General features: G+C 37.0%; 1 protein-coding gene and 1 non-coding gene across 8 annotated transcripts in view; both read left to right on the top strand.

Annotated features, from left to right (window-relative positions):
- The window catches only part of WDFY3 (WD repeat and FYVE domain containing 3), a 303,349-nt gene that overhangs the window by 68,949 nt on the left and 216,061 nt on the right, over positions 1-18,339 (top strand). For 6 of the 7 annotated variants that reach the window (XM_058433183.1, XM_032146792.2, XM_058433198.1 and 3 more), the window contains one exon: positions 5,526-5,625. The exons of the other annotated variant lie outside the window; for it this stretch is intronic. The gene's annotated coding sequence lies outside the window, so the exon portion shown is untranslated. The remainder of the gene's footprint in view (positions 1-5,525; positions 5,626-18,339) is intronic. 7 annotated transcript variants of the gene reach the window in all.
- On the top strand, positions 16,026-16,129 carry LOC116477440 (U6 spliceosomal RNA). Its single transcript, XR_004250458.1, has one exon. It is a non-coding gene; the product is annotated as a U6 spliceosomal RNA (small nuclear RNA).

The raw sequence follows: 18,339 nt of genomic DNA on the forward strand, positions 1-18,339 counted from the left end.
CAGATTTCTCATGGGAAGTCTGCAAATCTGGTTTCCCTAAAGAAAATTGCAGACCATGTATAGTGCAAAAATATATGTGACACAGTCTTTCAGTGTGTGTATGGAATATAATGCCAGATTTTCCTGAAAACTTGGAGATGGGAAAGAGCTTTGAGAGCAGCAGAGTGAGAAAACTTGAGTATGTGAAAAGGGCTGACAATTGTGATATAAGCCATGCCTTTGTATTTATGGCTAATCTGGAGAGTTGGATGGAGGTAACTGAATAACTGAGATAACTTGAATTGCAGTATTTCTTCATGCAGTATGTCATATTTGACAAGGGAAATATTGCATTCAGGACTTTATATTCACCCTCAGATATCAACCTGTCAGACTGCATGCAGAAAAATCACAGGGAAATACTGAGATGGGTTATTGATTTAATGTTCCGTTGTGAATGGATTATAAAGCCAGGACTAAAACCGAAGAGTGTAGTAACCCAGACCACACTTTTGGATCTCATCTTCCCTGGAAAAATCTCAGATTATTTGCCCTAAATTTTTAAAGCTTGTTTCCTTGTTAGTTTATTGTTTTTCTTTAAACTATCTACTATTATTTAAATATGTCCCCCCCAATATGCAGGTGTTGAAATGTAATGGCCATTGTGATGGTGTCTTAGTCTGTTTTCTGTTGCTTGAAACAGAATACCTGAAACTGGGTAATTTGAAAAGAAAAGGAATTTATTTCTTATGCTTATAGAGACTGAAGAGTCCAAGATCAAGAAACTCCCTCTGGTGAGGGCCTGCTTGCTGGAAGGGACTCTACAGAGTCCTGAGGTGGTACGGGACATCACATGCTAACTCAGGTCTCTCTTTCTTGTCTCAGAAAGCCACCAGCTGATCCCCATGAGGACCTTAATCCATGAATGGATTAGTCTTTTCATGAGAGCAGATTCCTCATGAACCAGTCAAAGGCCCCACCTCTAATTACTGCCACGTTGGAGCATTAAATTTCAACGTGAGTTTTGGAGAGGAGAAATTTTCAAACCATAGCAGATGGCATTAAGAGGTAGAGCCTTTAGGACATGATTAGACCGTGAAGGCTGCTTTCTTATCAATGGGATTAAGACCCTTCTAAACGAGTCTTTATGCTTTAGGTTTCTTGCCCTTTCGCCTTCTACCATGTGAGGACACACGCTCCTCCCCTCCAGAGGTTGCAGCAACAAGGCACCATCTTGGAAGGAGAGAGCAGCCCTCACCAGACAACTGAACCAGCCAGTGCCTTAATCTTAGATTTCTCAGCCTACAAATCCATGAGGAAATACATTTCTATTATTTGTAAACTACCCAGTTTCATGTATTCTGTTATCACAGCACAAATAAACACAGAAACTATCATGTTGTTTTCAAAAGTTTTTGTTTCTTAGATTATTACAAAGTAAAATTGACCTTTTTGTGGTATACAGCTTTATGGATTTTGATACATGTGCAGATAAGTGTAACTGCTACCACAATGAGGATACAGGACAGTTTTATCACCAAAAAACTTCCTTGCTCTGTTCCTTTATAGTCACAGTCTCTCTCACCTCTAACCCCGGCAACCACCAATCTGTCTTCATCAAAATAGTTTTTTTCAAGAACATCATATAAATGGAATTACATTTGTAATCTTTTGAGACTGGTTTATCTGACTCAGCATAATGCCTTTGAGAATCATCCAAGTTTTTATATATAACAATAATTCATTCACAATCTGGATGCAGTGGCTCATGCCTGTAATCTCAGCACTTTTGGAGGATCGCTTGAGGCCAGGAGTTTGAGACCAGCCTGGGCATCATAATGAGACCCCATCTTTATGAAAAAATTTAAAAATTAGCTGGTTGTGGTGTTGTGTCTGTAATCCCAGCTACTCGGGAGGCTAAGGCAGGAGGATCACTTGAGTCCAGGAGTTCGAGGCTGCAACGAGCTATGATTGTACCACTCTACTCCAGCCTGGGAGATTGAGCAAGATCCTGACTCAAAAAAAAAAAAAAATTACTTTACTTTTGTTGAGTTGTATAGGTGCACCATAGTTTGTGTGTCTATTCACTTGCTGAAGGACATTTGGGTTGTTTCCATTCTTTGGCCATAATGAATAGAGGTACTATAAACTTTTGTGTGTAAGTTTTGTGTGAACGTAAGTTTTCATTTCTTTTTCTTTCTTTCTTTTTTATTTTTTGAAACAGGTCTTGGCTTTGTCACCCAGGCTAGAGTACAGTGGCACAGTCACATTGCATGTAGCCTCTACCTCCTGGGCTCAAGCAGTCCTCCTGTCTCAGCTTCTTGAGTAGCTAGGACTACAAGCATGCCACCACACCTGGCTAATTTTTTGTTTTTAATTTTTGATTTTTTTTTGTGGAGATGGGATCTCTCTATGTTGCCCAGACTGGTCTTGAACTCCAGGTCTTAAGTGATGCTCACGCCTCAGCTTTTCAAAGTGTTGGGATTATAGGTGTGACCCACCACACTTGGCCCAGTTTTTATTTCTTTAGTGCCAGGGTCAGCAAACTTTTTCTGTAGAGGGCTGGATGAAGTATTTTATGCTTTAGGGTCTCTGTTGTGGGTACTCTGCTGTTGTAGTGTGAAAGCAGTCGTAGATAATACGTAAGTAAATGAATGTGGATGTGTTCCAATAAAACTTTATTTACAAAAACATGTGGGCTAGATTTTAGTACATGGCTGTAATTTGCTAACCCCTGTTTTATGATAAATACTTAGGAATGGGATTGTAATTTATCATAGTACATAATAAATAAATGTTTAGTTTGATAAGAAAATGCCAAACGTTTAGTTTATTGACTTAAAATACACTTAGTTTAATAACATTTGAATTGTGGGATGTTTTTGAACTCAGATGTTATAGTTCACGCAGCAAGCTCACCTAATTTATGACAGGCTTTGGTCTTGTCTTACACTGAGGGTCTATTTTGCCTTTTACTTTTATTCATATTCTTGTGTGGTCTTTTGGCTTGGATATATTTTTTCTTCGCAGATAAAAGGCATACTCATTTTTAAAGTAATTTTTATTTGAATTAGTTAAGATACAGTCGAACATTTCAAGGAGGTTGCCTTTTTAAAAAAGTATGTATTAGGAGCAAAGAATTAAAGATGGAGTTGCTAAGTTTGTAAATCAATTAGACAGTTGATCGTATACTAGAAATTGGGTATAGCTGGATGTACTCTACTCATCACACCATGATGTCTCTTTAGAAGACTTTGTTTCAATGCCAAACCCAGACCTTTTCAGTATGGAAGCTAAACCCAGACTGTTTATCCATAAGGGAAGCTCACCTGTGAGATCATGTCTTTGTTTTGTGTTAGTTTTTGATGACAACTTAGGTGTTAAATCTTAGGTTAGTAGCCAAGTATCCTTGGAATTCTTCTTAGGAACAGCATCCTACACATGGAAGGTTGTTTGTCTTTTTTTCTGAGGGATGCAGTATTCACTTTCCATTTTGTTGTGATTCCCTTTGCCACAAAAAGCTGGGATTTGGGGTTAAAAGACAGGTAAATAATCTTGGATATACCAATAGCTAATGAAGTTGGAGATGATGAATAAAGCAAAGGAGGTCTGTTTTTCTGGTTATGATTTACTATTACTTTTTCTCTTCTGAAAAAACAGTGAAGCCCCAGGACCATAACAACATCAGGGAGGTGGGAAGACCATTTTGTGCTAATAGTAGTCCTACTCGTCTTCATGCAATGGTTGAAAGACTATATCCGTGGGTGGGAAGTGCTACTGTTGATATGATATGCTTTTTTAAAAGAGGTAACTATTTGGGGACAAAACAAAAAAAAAACTCTTTTCTACTTTCTGTGGGCTTGGGCACTGGCACTTGAATCACTGGTGTGGCAATTGAACATGATCTCCTTTGACAATCAAATAAAAGTCATAGGTCATCTCTCTAGAACATATGTATGTTTACAAATTTAATATGAAGTTTCGGGGCTTCATTTACCCCCAGGCCAGCATTGTCCAATATGACTTTCTGTGACAATTAAAATGTTTTATATTGGCTCTGTCTAATACAGTAGTCACTAGACCCATAATAGCTGTTGAGCACTTCAAATGTGTCTGATGCAACTGAGGAACTAGATTTTTTACTTCATATATTTAAATTAATTTGTATTTAAGATTAAATAGCCACATGTAGGTAGTGGCAGCCAGCTTAGGCTCTTTCGTATGCCATAGGTTATAATCCCTATAAAAGAGGTTTTGTGAATGTCCGTGTTAGGAATTTAATTTGTTCATTTCACTTTTGATTTTTGCAGTCAAGCAGTAGTTAATTGTATCTTGCTTTTCGGTTAAATTTTAATAGTTGTTGTTATCTCTAAATATATAACTTCTTTGTAATTCAGTAAGATTTAAAGGTGTTTTTCAATATTTGATCCTGTTTCTTTCATAATGAAATATCCAGAATAGGTTTGTCCTGGGCTTTTAAGCTTGTTCAGAAAATGTGAGGTAAACACCTATTGGGTTCTGTGTTGTGGGCTCTCCAGCGTCACTTTGTCCTGCATTAGGAACACTCTGGTTGTTTAGAGCCACCTTTGCCCAAGTATTTAAAAAGTGCATTTCCCCTTTGGGAGACCGAGGCGGGCAGATCACCTGAGGTCAGGGGGAGTTCAAGACCAGCCTGGCCAACATAGTGAAACTCTGTCTCTACTAAATGTAAAAATTAGCCAGGCGGCCGGGCGCGGTGGCTCACGCTTGTAATCCCAGCACTTTGGGAGGCCGAGGCGGGCGGATCACAAGGTCAGGAGATCGAGACCACGGTGAAACCCCGTCTCTACTGAAAATACAAAAAAAAAAAATTAGCCGGGCGTGGTGGCGGGCGCCTGTAGTCCCAGCTACTCGGAGAGGCTGAGGCAGGAGAATGGCGTGAACCCAGGAGGCGGAGCTTGCAGTGAGCCGAGATCGTGCCACTGCACTCCAGCCTGGGCGACAGAGCGAGACTCCGTCTCAAAAAAAAAAAAAAAAAAAAAAATTAGCCAGGCATGGTGGCGTACACCTGTAATCCCAGCTACTCGGGAGGCTGAGGCAGGAGAATCACTTGAACCTGGGAGGTGGAGATTGCAGTAAGCCAAGATCAGGCCATTGCACTTCAGCCTGGGTGACAAGAGTGAAACTGTGTCTCAAAAAATAAAATAATAAAATTAAAAAAAGTGCATTTTCCATACTCATAGGTTATTTAACAACAAGCTGAAAAGTTTATAGGTGACCTCCATACCATCTGATTTTATATTTCTGTGGCAGTGGTTCTCAACCCCGGATGCACATTAGAATCAGTTGGGAAACCCATAAAAACACTGCCCAGGCTCTAGCCCCAGAGACTTGATTTGAACAGAGTGGCTTCCAGGCATCAGAGCATTTTTTAAAGCTTCTTAGTTGATTCCAGTATCCAACCAAGGTTGAAAAGCCCTCATGTATGAGATAGTTAGTGGACCTGGTGTTGAGGAAAATATTCTGAATTAGAGATTAATTCATAACCTGTTTCCCCCTCTTTCTAGCTGGAGCCCAGATTTCAAGTTTTGAGTAAAATACCTTCAAGCGAATGGGCCCTATTGTGCTCACACATTCAGAACCTGTTACCCAAGGAATTCCCTAAAGGTCAGTCTCTGGGAAGAAAAATTGTGGGTTTTTGTTTTTAATCTTTACTATCACTGGATTTATTGATAAACAAAGACTGTTAATTATGTGTAGACAGGACTTTTTATATTGACTTGATTTATAGAGCTATCGTTATAAATTTGATTACTGTACTATCATATTTAGGAAATAGAAAATGTATCTTGAGAACTGTTTCTAATAGCCTATTTAAAGGAGGATATATGCTACATGTACACCTATATGGTTATACATATTTAACGTATTTTAAAAGATATTCAAGAAATTAGTGATGACGGTTACTAGGGAGAGGAACTGGAGCCCTGTAGTGGGATATTTACTTTTACTGTGTATTCTTTTCAGTATGGTCTTTTAAACCCCATGCATATATTAAATTTCAAAAAAAATTCTTAATGGCTAAAAATGCTTTTTTAGTTTTATAAATATGCTTAAAGTTTTTTCTACTTGTAAAAATAGAAAACAACCTCACATTCCTTGAAATTGAGGGTCTCTGCTTGTTACTTGGTATACTATTTCTTGTGTTGGATGTGTTATTTAGAGGCATACATCAGATTTTCCTCTCTTGAACTCACATCCTGGGATTTTTTTGCTTTACATTTTCTTTCACCTTTTATTTTTTATTTTACTTTATTTTTTGAGACGTAGTCTCGCTCTGTTGCCAGGCTGGAGTGCAGTGGCGCAATCTCGGCTCACTGCAACCTCTGCCTCCCAGGTTCAAGTGATTCTCCTGCCTCAGCCTCCTGAGTAGCTAGGATTACAGGCACCCACCACCATGCCCAGCTAATTTTTGTATTTTTAGTAGAGATGGGGTTTCACCATGTTGGCCAGGATGGTCTCCATCTCTTGACCTCGTGATCCGCCCGCCTCGGCCTCCCAAAGTGCTGGGATTACAGGCGTGAGCCACTGCACCCGACCTCTTTCACCCTTTTATTTCACCATGTTCCAATTTGTCTCTTTTTGTCTTTTGCACTAATTCGTAGTCCTTCAATTTATTTCCAGCGTAATTAATGGCACTACCATTGTTCGTATCACCCAACCTGGAATTCTGAGTCCTCTTGATCTCTTTTTCCTTTGATCCTGAAAGATAACTATTCCCTAGATTGTTAATCCTGTGTCAGTGGCATTACTTGTAATCTCTCATACCACTGTGCCCCACCCTTACCTCCACTGGCACTGCCTTTATCGCTGAAAGCATCATTAAGATACATCTATCCCACATATCACACTATATTTAGAAATATTTTCTCTACATATATAACCCTCCTACTTAACAGTTTATTGTTAGTCTAACATGTAAGGCCTTTTAGGCTCTTCCTGTGACTGGCTTTTCTCTGCAAGCCTCGTCTCCAGTTTTTCTCCGTATTCACCCTTTGTTCCAACTATGCAGAACTACTTGGCCAACCCAGCAGCATATCTTGTGCTTTCTTGTTGGTGTACACAGTTGATTTGCTAGAAATAAGTTCTAGTCCATTGTCAGCTGAATGAACTTGTCTTCAATTTCTAAGGCTTAGTTCAGATGTCACTTTCTCTATTGATAGTTAACTGCCTTTTCCCTGTGTTCTCCATAGCACTTTGTTTATTTTTTATTATTCATTATAATACTTATCACATTGCTTCTGTTATGTTTTTTCACTTAACTATGAGCCCCTAGAGGGTGGAGTGTGATTGATTTATCTTTCCATCACTAGTTTCTAGCAGAGTACTTGCATGTAAAAAGTGTTATTAAATGAATAAGAAAGTAAATGTTAACATATACAGTTTTTGAACTCTTGCTTTATAACCATGTGAGGTCACTAATCCAGTGTTTTTAAAGTTTAGTAAAAGCTAACCTAAGTTTTACATTTCTGAAGAAAGAGTTTAATAAGTTACTTATTAGTAACTTATTAATCAATTATGAGAAAAATGTTCACCTATTTGAAAAAGCTGACTTTTTTTTTTTTTTTTTTTTTTTTTGAGACAGAGTCTCACTCTGTTGCCCAGCCTGGAGTGCCGTGGTGCAAATTTTGGCTCACTGCAATCTCCTCCCCCCAGGTTCAAGTGATTCTTATATACTTAAGCCTCCTGAATAACTGGAATTACAGGCATGTGCCACTACAACTGGCTAATTTTTTTTTTTTTCAGACTGAGTCTCGCTTTGTCACCCAGGCCGGAGTGCAGTGACGCAGTCTCGGCTCACTGCATCCTCTGCCTCCTGGGTTCAAGCAATTCTCCTGTCAGCCTCCTGAGTAGCTGGGAATACAGGCATGTGCCGCATTCCCGGCTAATTTTTGTATTTTTAGTAGAGACAGGGTTTCACTATGTTGGCCAAGCTGCTCTCAAACTCCTGACCTCAGGTGATCCGCCTGCCTCGACCTCCCAGAGTGCTGAGACTACAGGCATGAGCCACCGCACCCAGCCTAATTTTTAGTAGAGATGGGGTTTCACCATGTTGGCCAGGATGGTCTCAAACTCCTGACCTCAAGTGATCTGCCCACCTTAGCCTCCCAAAATGCTGAGATTACAGACGTGAGCCCCTGCACCTGGCCAAGAGCTGACTTTTTAAAAAGTACTCTTAGATGATTCAGAATACTTTTCATGCAAATCACTTATACATAAGTACATGACAATTTGACTGTTATTTAAAGTAGAAAACAGAGTAAGCTTTTATCAACATAACCAGAGTTTATGTTCTCAAAAGTAATAATGCTGTATTTATTTAACATATATTGTTTTGATACTTTGCTTATCTCTCTTCATTGCATATCTATTTGAATATGGACATTTATTTGCCTTTTGTTATTCCTTAGTTTGAATATAAGGATCATGGTAGAAATTTACTATAGTTTCCAAGTTTATATTCCTTATGAAGTCTTTAATGTACATTTAAAGTTGATTCTGTGCTAAATTACCTTTTTTTTTTTTTTTTTTTTTTTGAGACAGAGTCTTGCTGTGTCTCCCAGGCTGGAGTGCAGTGGTGCAGCCTCGGCTCATTGCAACCTCTGCCTCCCGGGTTCAAGAAATTCTCTGCCTCAGCCTCCTGAGTAGCTAGGATTACAGGCGCTCGCCACCACACCTGGCTGATTTTTTTTTGTGTGTGTGTTACTAGTAGAGACGGGGTTTCACCATCTTGGCCAGGCTGGTCTTGAACTCCTGACCTTGTGATCTACCTGCCTCAGCCTCCCAAAGTGCTGGGATTACAGGCGTGAGCCACCGTGCCCAGCCTATTTTTAAAACAATAGTTGTAAGTCTGTAGATGTTGGTGGTCTAGAATTTCTCAGATTTTCAAATAGGAAAATCTAAATATTGAAATAAAAAAATGTAGAGATTGAGAAATATAAGTTCTCTAGGTGTACCTACTCTAAATTTATCAACAGTAGGTGAGGAAAAGGATTCCATTCAAAATGGCTGAGTAAAAGCATTTGTATTCTATTCTTCTGCCTAATGCTAACTGAACATAACAAAAAGAGTAAAGAATAGGGAAGAAATCTTTTAACTTAAGTGAAATGAGGAGAAAACAGTAATCCCAAGCCTCAGATTATGAGAAGAGCTGCCAAACGTTGTGAACGTTGAAGCAAATTGGGAAATATGCAAATATCTACAGATTTTAAACACGGCACAGAGCTCTCCCATGGTAGGTAGCAAGGGGACTACAAAGTCTCAGGCAGGGCGAAGCTGCAGGGAAAGACACAGATGTACCTTTTTTTTGCAAAAAAGAGTGGCAAGAGGCAGCAGAATAGAGGAGGTAGTGTATAGAGCCATCTCCTTGGTCTCAGTTGATGGAAAGCAGCTGAAGAGAAGTAAACACTGAATCACAATGCAGACATTTGAGAGCTTAACCCTCTCCTCTTCTCTAATTCTGCTCCCCAACTCTACTGGTTTCATTACAGTTCTTCAGCCATGTGAAGCACAATCTTACTTCAAGCTATTTGGTTTTACTTGTTCCTTAGCCTGGAATTTTATTCCCCTAGAAATTCTTAGGGATTGCTCCCTCATTGATTCAGGTTTCTGTTCTGCTGTAAACTTCTCAGAGAAACATTCTTTGACCATGCATACTGAAACAGCAACCCTGGGAACATTCTATTTCCAAAGCTTACTGAATTTTTTTCATAACCATCAGACATAATTGATTTCTTTGTTTATTTTTTTCACTGTCTCATGAGAATGTAAACTCCAAAAGGACACAGACTTTAGCAGGCTTCTGTTCTTCCTCTACATTCTTAGCATCTAAAACATTGCTGGACACATAGTGGTTGCTTAATAAATATTTGTTGAATAAATTATTCAGCAAACAATAGGCAACACAGAGTTCCTGTGCCCAGTATAAACTGGGAGATCTATATGAGAGGGTTAAGAGACATTATCAGCCAATAGCAATAAGTGGTCTTTATTTTGAACCTGATTCATATAAAATATCTATAAAAATCAACCATGACATTTATGAGATTTTGAACATTGGATATTTGATATTAACAAAATGATGGTTACTTTCAAAAAAGTATTTTAAAACCTTTAAAATACTTTAAAAAGTATTTAGCCCTAATACTTTTTTTTAGAGTCCTTTTTTTTGGAGATTCTTATACACATGCACACACACACATGCACACTTTATAAGAGATTATATAATGCCTGAATTGTGATTCAGAATAAGTTTAAATTTCTGACAGTTAAAGAATAACTTAAAAAATATATATATATGTAATGGAGGATGTTGATTGTGACACTATATTTAGATCCCATGGATACATTCCAAAGCATGATGTATTATTTTATTTAAAACTGTCAATGCTTATAATGCCATCCTTTATAACTCTTTAAACTCAGGTTGAAAAGTATTAGATATCAACCTAAAAATAGTAAAGATTCTGACTTATGTTAGGGATTGCATGCATGCAAAAAAAAAAAAAAAATTGAAGGCCATTTTTCTAAATTACCTTTAGACAATTTCTGTTTCCAGGGTTTTTCTCTGCTGTACCTTCCAGGAAGGATTAGTTCTACTATTATTGGTGTGAACTGAAGGTCTGTCCCAATTTGACTTTTTAATGCCTGGAGAGAAATGAATATAGTGCTCAAAGATTATGCAGTTGCCACTTAAGATACTCTAGAGCCATCATAGACTTTAGAGATGTAGTTATGCTTCCCTAAAAACAAAAAGTAGAGTTTCCGTAAGCAAAATGTCTGTTGAGTTCTCCTGTTTTCTGCTTTTTCATTCTGTCATCTAATGCAGGTTCCCTAATCACTGAAAGGAGGTGAACAGTTTTTCTTTCCCATTATATAATTTTATATTTTTGTGGTTAAAACATAATAAATACTTGCAAATTATTATTTAGGCGTTTTCTTATATTTATCATGGTGTTCTGCAGAATCTGTAGATTCTTGTGGATTAGGTGGTTTGTGCTCCTAGTTTGAAATAAATTTCAATTAAATAATGTATTCTTAAAATGGCATTCTGTTGTGTGTAGTTTTTAGTTGTAAACTCATATTTTTAATGCATTAAAATTAATTTGTAAATAAATATTTTATGGTGTACACCTGAAAGATAATAAGGGGTTTTTTTTTTTTGGTTGAAAATAAAAAGTGCTTATATATGTGTAGCACTATGAATCAGTCAGGATTTAGTTGCAGATAATAGAATTTGTTCTAGCAGTTTACGCAGGAAAATACTTATTACCTGGCATTAGTTGCTTACAAAATCATGGAAGAGAGGAAAGGGCAGATGAAACAGATTTTGGGCTCATGGTTAAACTTTAGAAACATATCCCAGTGGTATACCTCAACACTGGTTTCTAAGGGAGCTGCGGCTGTCTGTGTGGATCAGGAGACTATTGTAGGGTGGCAAACTATGGCCTTTGGGCAAAGCCTGGCCTATCACCTGCTTGTCTATGTCTTACAAACTAAGAATGGTTGTTATATTTTTAAATATTTGAAAAAATCAAAAGAAAAATAATGTTTTGTGGCACTTAAAATTAATAAATTCACAATAGGCACAGTGGTGGGCACCTGTAGTGTAGTCTCAGCTACTTGGGAGCCCAAAGTGGGAGGAGGATTGCTTTAGGCCAGGCATTTGAGACCATCTTGGACAATATAACAAAATACTTTCTCAAATTAAAAATGAAAAAAATGTGAAACTCAAATGTCATTGTTTATTTGAACACAGCAATACATGCTCACTTACCTATTATATATGGCTGCTTTCACACTACAGTGGCAGTGTTAAGTAGTTGTAACAGAAACCGCCTGGCAAAATATTTGCTATCTGACCCTTAACTGAGAAAGTTCTCAACTCCGGCTCTAGAACACACAGTTCAGTGCCACTGCAGAAAGCTGCCTCTACTGGTGCTTGCTCCAGTCGTACTGTAACTATTATGACCGGGCAAATAGATGTGACATGCACTGCCTCCCAGCAGCCAGCCGGATAATTACTGGGTACTAGGATCTCTGTCCAACACTGCAGCTAAAAAATGTATGTGTATCATTGACAGTGTGGTCTCTGCTTCATTTCTCCTTTTCAAAGGTTGGGCAAGGCCACGTGTGGTGGCTCATGCCTGTAATCCCAGCACTTTGGGAGGCCAAGGCAGGTGGATATCTTGAGCTCAGGAGTTCAAGACCAGCCTGGGCAACATAGTGAAACTCTGTCTCCACAAAAAATACAAAAATTAGCTGGGCATGGTGATGTGTACCTGTAGTACCAGCTACTCAGGAGGTTGAGGCAGGAGGATTGCCTTAGTCTGGAAGATTGAGGATGAAGTGAGCCATGGTCGTGCCACTGTACTCCAGCCTAGCTTACAGTGAGACACTATTTAAAAAAAAAAAAAAGCTGGGTCAAGTAAGTTTGATTGGCTGAACCTAAATTGCAACAAGAACCTATTTGCATAGGAGTCTGTGGAAACCTTGCTTATTTTATTTTATAGCCTCTGCAATACATGAAAGCCCATTACAGGAGCAAGGTATGATGGATCTTGAGCTACAATTCCCACCATATTTATCATATACTGGCTGTAAGAATTTGGAACATACTCTTTGTTTATTGAAATGATTAATTTTTTTTCTTAATTCCAATTCAAAGTCATTGGTTGGTTTTGCAGTAACCAATTCTAATCATGTAATAACTAAACATTGATTGACTTCCATGTGGTAGTCGTATCACATGTATTCTGACTCTCTTTTCTTGCAACATTATAAAGCCAGTATCATACTCATCTCCATTTACTATTAAGGAAAATGTAGCTCAGGGTAGTTTGATTTACTTTTCCTGAGGGCACATAGATAGTGAATGGAGGAACAGAATTTGAAATTCATATCTGCCTGACGCTGGAACTTTTTTACTGCCACCTGTTCTTGCTAGTCTATTGCTTGTCCCTGTAATGCAGCATTTTTGTGAATCAAACCAGAATTTTTTAAATCACATATTGAGACTATTTAAACATTGTTTCTTAGTTTCGTTGCCTTTACAGAAATTTCAACCTGTCTTTATTTCTTCTTCTGTAAAAGGGAACTAATCAATTTTGTCTTTTATTTTTGCATAATGATTCGTAGTTTAATGCAAAAGGTCTCTGTGGATGTGTAATATCATGCACAAAATATATTGCTCAGACAAAAGACTGCACACATTTTAGTATTGATAATATTGTTCATTTATGTTTTATGAGGAATACATGTAGAAGCTTCAAGCACAATATTCACTGGAAGGAATAAAAATTTGCTGTTAGCACCCCCTGACAAGAAATAGGGACAGTGCTTTTAAAGTAGTAGAATATGATAAATCAGGCCAATCAGATAAGGATTCAGGGATACACTTTCTGTGAGAATATTTTGGTGAAAAAATATTTTTACTTTAGATCGTTAGTCACAATATCTGAACTTTTTGAAGTAGTCTAAGTATTTTCAAGGCAAGGCCTTTGGGGAAAAAATAAAAGCATAAAATCAGTGTTTACAGGAAAAGAGAAATAAAGTAGAGAAGAAAAGAAGATAAAAAATATAAGCTTCTGAAACACTAATGTGGCCTAAGCACAGTGCTGATATACTGACAAGCTTTATAACAACCAGCTAGCCAAGAAAAAAAAAGCCCCAATTTTTAGTGTTTGTTGATTGCTGTGGTGCAAATATTCTTACCTTGGCTGGTCCCAAGCTATTTGTAGTTTGACAGCTGGATGTCCAAAATTTCTGAAAATTTAGCCATCAGCTCTCATGAGCTGGTAGAAGCTGGATCTAACACGCCACTATTTAGTTTAGCTTCATTCAGCAAAAAGTAAGAACAGTAGACGAAGGCAGAAATATTTTGCATTTACATTTTAGTGGATATGCAAGAAAAAAACTTTATGGAACCTGAGTATCTTTTTTAAATCAAAAGTCATCATTTTGGAAAATAATATGAAAGTATATTATTTTATTCACAGAAGAATAAGGTTAATAGTTAAGTACTCTTGATATTGGAGTTTTTTTCTAAGGTTATTATCTCATTTTCTCATTAATAAAAGAATTGCTCAGAACTCATTAAATGACATAATACATTGCTGTGTTTAATTGCTAATAGTCACAGGCATAGTTTACTATAATCTGGAACTTCTAGGCTTAAACAGTCCTCTCGCCTTGGCCTTCCAAAGTGCTGGGATTACAGGCACGAGCCACCATGACTACCTCAACAATAGTTTTTTATTCGTATTTGCCTTTGACAAGTTCTGCCAAGAAATGATTTCCTTAATATTCTGAATATTATTCTGTATTTAATATTGAGGCATGTGTTAGGATTGTGGCAGATTTGAATTAAAGATAGCTGGAAATCCTCAAAGGAAAAGAAAATGTAGTTACATGTATGTAACATTTCCCCTATGTGTCAGATGTATCTAGAGATGCTAAGAATTCTTTGCCAAGATACTGCTCATGAGTCATATTTCTTGTCACCAATCTGGTTACACCCTTGGTGGAAGATACACAAAGTAAACATGGGTTTTATGGGGTTTTTTTTTTTTTCTTCTTGGGGACAAAAATACTTGATCATTTTGTCCAAATGTTTTAAGGAAGAACAAATAGTACTATCTTTGGTAGGAACAACCAGAAAATAAAATTGCCATTGCTTTTGTAAGTAAAGGTATTTCATAAAGACAAAGAGCTACCATTTAATAAAAGAGTACTGGATTTGGACTTATATGTCTTGAATTCAAATTTTAGCTAATGCTAGTTGTTGGATCTTTTTGGCAAGCTGCTTAAAGTCTGAGCTTCCGTATTTTAAGTGTATAAAGTAGGCATACCATTTTGTGGTAGGAAATAAATGAATAAATTTTTGTGAAAATACCTAGCATTGTACTTGGCTATGGATCTTAAGGCTATATTTCCTGGACAAAAACTGACATAGAGGCAGGAAATGAGAGTTCCTTAGAGATTAACTCCAGCCTGAGCTGCTAATTACTGACGCTGTCCCCTTAGACTTAAAATGATTCAAGGAAAGAATGACTGGTGTTTTACACTTGGAAATACTGATTACAAGCCAATGGGCAGAAACCAACCTGCAAAAATCTGATTGGGTGGAATGGTCTTAGGCTAGGCCAGTGAAATTCATTTGTTTTCTTCTGTAATTGACAATCTTTTAAAAATGTGCTTCTTTTTCCTAACACTCTTCTTCCCCACAGCCCCACCTCCCTGAAGCTAGATTAGGTTTCCCTGATGTACTTTTCCCTAGTCTTCCTGTGTGTCCCTGGTATAACATGCATAGCCTTTATCATTCTTCATCATCTTTGCTACCACCCAGCTTCTAAACTCCACAAGGTCAGATATCATGTCTATCTTAAATGAATTGTCATTTCCTGGCACATGGTGTAAATGCCACATGTTCCAGGTTGTTGATATGTACCACTGTATCCCAAGCACCTACTCAGCATAATGCTTAACGTTTTATAAATTATTCATGATTCAGAATATTATGTTGTAAAAGTGATCATTCTTTACCATACTTTTCATCGTATATTCATAGAAAGACTGAGAGATTATGCCAAAGTTGTGATGACTCCAAAATACTAATAGGAAATTGCTCTATTTTTATTAGAGGCAAATCTAGGGTATTGAACACTACCAGAACAGTGTTGGTATTCCCAGCATGACTTTTTTGTTGTTGGAGACCATGGGTAGGTTTGTTTGAAGACTGGAAGAAACTCAGATTTATTTTGCTATTAAAAGTTGTGCAATTTATTTAATATCTAATACCTATTGAAAAACCAGTTCCCTCCCTCCCTCCCTCCCTCCCTTCCCTCTCTAAATATTCCTACAAATACATGTATTTTTCTTGTTACTTGCTAAGCAGATGAAATTTATTTTAAGGAATTTTTTTTGTGTCAGAGGATTAAAAGGAACAAAATGGCTGTGTTGATGATAAACAGCTAAGAATCACTTTAAAAAAAATACATGTATCTGATTTAAACATAGTTCAGTTGTGCTCACATTTCGCAGCACAGAGAGAAGATTAGCATGGCTCCTGCACAAGGATGACATGCAAATTCGTGAAGCATTCCATTAAAGAAAATAAAAAGGAAGAAATAAACAAATAAATGTGGTTCAGTTGAGACTAACTTAAGAAATGAATTGGTTGGTATATAAGTAATTTCAGTTGTTAATGTAAATATATTTTTATATAAAACTGATTTTTAGGGTTGAACTAAATTCAGAAGTATTGCAAAGTAATTATTAAAGACCTATAAATTTAATGAAGGACAGACACAACCATTCTAAAGTAGTTAATGTTGTCTTTTGTTAATGTGTGTCCTTGTAAAATGTTTGCTTTCTGTCCATGTATTTTTAATTTCCAAAAGTTACATTGTAATGTATCTCATCTTGTTTTTTAATTTTTTTTTACCCATCACTATGTTTCTAAGATGTGTCCAATTAAATGGATCTGAAATACATACTTTTAAATAACTATATATAGTTATGTATCAACTTTGGTTTGCCTGTTCTTTTGCTCAGTGATGGACCTCTTAAGTAGCTTCCAAAAAATTGCTGCCAAGGAGAGAATTTCTTCCGAGTGTAGATGTACAAGAGGAACGCAAGATTCCAAGTGATGCAAAATTGCCCTTTAGATCCAGTTCATTTTCTCACTAGTCATGTATGTCGTTTCTGTCCACATGTCCTAAGGACACAGCATTTTCCAGCTTTCTGATTGTTGCTAATCTATTAGGTGCAAAGTGGCATTTTGTTTCAATTTGCATTTCTCTGAATACTAATTAAATTAAAACACCTCTAACACCTCTGTGTTTAATGGCCTTCCAGATTGCTTGTTCATACTTTACGCCTTTTTTTCCAGTGGGATTGCTGTATTTTTCTTGGGTTTTTTTTTTTTTTTTTTGTATTACTTGTAAATTCTATACTCTAATTCTTGTCAGTTTTGGATATTTTAAATATCTTCTATTGTGTTCTCTCTTTCTTTGTTGGCTTACAGTGTTCTTTTCTGAGCAAAAATATTCAATTTTGAAGTAATTACATTCATCATTTTATTTTTATATATGGTAAGCGATTTTGAATTTATCCTTTCAGAGTTCGTACTTGATTCATTTTATATATATATGTGTGTGTGTGTGTGTGTGTGTGTGTGTGTATGTATGTATGTATGTATTTGCCGGGCGTGGTGGCTCACTCCTGTAATCCCAGCACTTTGGGAGGCCAAGGCGGGTGAATCACTTGAGGTCATGAGTTCAGCCTGGCCAACATGGTGGAACCCCATCTCTACAAAAATACAAAAAAAATTAGCCAGGCATGGTGGTACACGCCTGTAATCCCAGCTACTCGGGAGGCTGAGACAGGAGAATTGCTTGAACCCAGGAGGCGGAGGGTGCAGTGAGCTGAGATCATGCAATTGCATTCCAGCCTGGGTGACGGAGTGAGACTTCACCTCAGACAACAACAACAAAGAATATGTATGCTCTTCTATTAGCTTTATAGTTTACCTTTCATACTTGGATCTTTAATCCATTTTGAACGCACCTCTGTATGTGGCTTTAGAGAGGAGTCTAGTTTAATTGTATTCTAAAATTAGTGAGTTAGTTTCTCAGTACCATTTACATGATTGTGATATACTCTTTTCTGTGACAATTATCACATGTTTGGTTCTGATTAGATATATGGGTCTGCCTCTGAGATTTCTCACCTTTACCTTGGTCAGTTGTTCTTATATCATTTGGAGTGTAGATGTAGAAGAGGAACGCAAGATTCCAAGTGATGCAGAATTGCCCTTTAGATCCAGTTCATTTTCTCACTAGTCGTGTATGTAGTTTCTGTCCACATGTCTAAGGACACAGCATTTTCCAGCTTTCTGATTGTTGCTAATCTATTAGGTGCAAAGTGGCCTAAAGTCACTGATTTTATTACCATGGTTTGGTAGAAGATTATTTTCAAAGTCTAAAAATTATGTAATTTAATTTTCAAGTTTCATGGTCATTGTTACCTGTTATGTTTCCTAAGTCCATTTAAATTATATTTAACACTCTTAACTAGTAACCATTATGATCCTTGAGATATCTGTATTGTTAATTCTTGACCAATTTCTTTAATTATAATTAAATGTAATTTCTTTAGGGTCTCTTTTTTCCCATGTTATTTAAGTGTTAGATTTTGCTTTTCAGGAGACATCTGGATTTGAAATTAAATGAGTTATTCTCTTCTCTGAAGTATGAGAGTACAAGTGTATATATACTCTAAGTGTATGTTAAATGGTACAAACATTTTTAAATCAGTCAA

Source organism: Hylobates moloch, unplaced genomic scaffold (assembly GCF_009828535.3).
Source record: "Hylobates moloch isolate HMO894 unplaced genomic scaffold, HMol_V3 SCAFFOLD_2, whole genome shotgun sequence".
NCBI lineage: Eukaryota > Metazoa > Chordata > Mammalia > Primates > Hylobatidae > Hylobates > Hylobates moloch.